Here is a 2,339-nt window from a genome sequence, read left to right on the forward strand (position 1 = left end):
AGACCAAGACTGGAAGCATTATGCATTTTTAAGCACCTGAGTACACCAAAATATACACTTGGATGGTCTGACAAGAAAGAACAAATCCTACTGATCACTATTCTCATAAAAAATACTAGTGGTCACTATCTGAAATTAATACATATATATATATATCTATTGGAATGTGATACATGCTGTGTGGTTGGTGTGAGACCTGATAGAAAATCTATGACCTTTTGAAAACATTACGCAAAGGTACCAGTCATGAACAATCCGAAGTTGCTGTCATAAGTTTACCTGTATTAGTTTATCTATTCTCAGTTTAATCACCTTTTGATTGTACAGAGCTACGACCGAATTTTTTGTATTTTAGCCCTTAAACAGAAGTAAAATCACGTTTAGACCTAAAAAAATTTTAAATGCAGTTTTGGACCCTTAGCTCGGCGCCACAGCCTGTGGCGCCGAGGTAACACAGCTCGGCGCCACAGGCTGTGGCGTCGAGCTTCGTGACGTGGCAGTCCCCCGTGGCACCTAGCTCGGCGCCACAGATCTTGGCGCCGAGCTAGGAAAAACCCGCAAACAGCCTTCTCTCTGCGCGTTTCTTCTCTTCTCTGCTCATTCCAAATCAAGCCGCCGCCGTTTACGAACTCGCCGCCGTCCACAAATCACGCCGCCGCCGCCTGCCCTCGGGTCTGTTTGCGGGTCGCCGCCGCCGCCTGCCCCAGCTCCGGCTGACCGCCGCCGGGCCGCCCCGGCCCAGCTCCGGCTCGCCGCCGCGAGCCCCGCTCGAGCTCCGCCCGAGCTCCGCCGACCAGTCCCCGCCGCCCGGAGTCCGGCCAACGATCGGCCACCGCCCGCTCCGGCCCCGGTAGCTCCCGCCCCCACTGCCGACCAGTTTTTTTTTAATTTCTTAGTTTGTAAACTAGTAGTAATTAGTTAGGTATCCACTTATTTATTGTTTAGTAATTAGTTAGATATTTTGTTGTTAGTGTTTATTAAAATAGTTAGCTAGTTTGTTGCGTAGTATATTGTTAGTGTTTAGTAAATTCTTAGTGATTATATAGTTACCATTTTGTTTAGCGCATTGATATTACATGTTTTCTGTGTTGGCAACCATCGTGTTGTCGTTTATTCGCAGGTTCTATAAACATCACTTTATAGGGGAGGTGCTGCCAAATTTTTTACTGACAATTGGTTTTTTTGTACGTAGGTGTTCGTCCGACTTGACCTTCTCCACCGTTAGCTGGACTCGTACGCGTTCTCAGGTATACATTGTTTTCGTACATTATTTATAGATTATGTAATTTCGTTTGATGTGTTCATTTAATATTTACTGTATAGTTATTAGTTAATATATATTTATTACTTAGTACGTTAGTAGGCTTAAGTATGTAGCCATTATTGAGTTAGTAATCCATTTTTGCAATAGATGGACAGCCTAGTAACACTATACCATGGAGGAAGGGTGGAGATAGATGCTTATGGGAGTGTTACTTTTGATGGTAACATTATTTATGCTTTAATAATCGAAATGATAATATAATAGGTGTATACAAATTATTAAACTAACAACGCAATATACAAAACGAATCAGTTGGAAAACATACCTTGGTCTACGAAGTGAACCAACTCAAATCTTTGAATCCAGCAAATTTTGGCGAAGTTTGGAAATGGGATGAAATGAGCTGCTCTCGGCCAGCCGCGCGGGCGTTTTATAGGAATTCGTAGCTCGGCGCCAAGATCTGTGGCGCCGAGCTACGAGGCCGCGCCGCCGCCACGTCAGAGCCAGGTCAGCCCTGGACGCAACTAGCCGTTGCGGCCACGTCACAGCTCGGCGCCATATCCTGTGGCGCCGAGCTGTGTTACCTCGTCGCCACAGGCTGTGGCGCCGAGCTAAGGGTCCAAAACTGCATTTAAAATTTTTTTAGGTCTAAACGTGATTTTACTTCTGTTTAAGGGCTAAAATACAAAAAATTCGGGAGCTACGACTACTCTGAAGCCTTTATGTAAATAACTGATTGTGTTTGTAATGACGTTAATTTTTGTGTTCATTAATCAATTTTTTTATGAATACAGTTATATACAGGCACCAGTCAAGCCTTTTTTCTCAACTTAAATGAGTATACGCAATTGCGACTGTTTTAACCATCTTTGAATGGAATTCTAGGTCAAAATTAGTGCAGAACTGTCCCCACAAATCTTTGTAAATCTGATCAACAAATATAATGAAGTAAACACCGTGTGAGCGTCATCATTCATCAATCTGAATGATACAATATACTTTCCTATCTAAAATATTTGGAATCAGTACCGGAATCAGTAGCTTCGCCGAGTGCCGGAAGCACTCGGCGAAGCCT

The sequence above is a fragment of the Zea mays genome, chromosome 8, assembly GCF_902167145.1.
Source record: "Zea mays cultivar B73 chromosome 8, Zm-B73-REFERENCE-NAM-5.0, whole genome shotgun sequence".
Taxonomy (NCBI): domain Eukaryota; kingdom Viridiplantae; phylum Streptophyta; class Magnoliopsida; order Poales; family Poaceae; genus Zea; species Zea mays.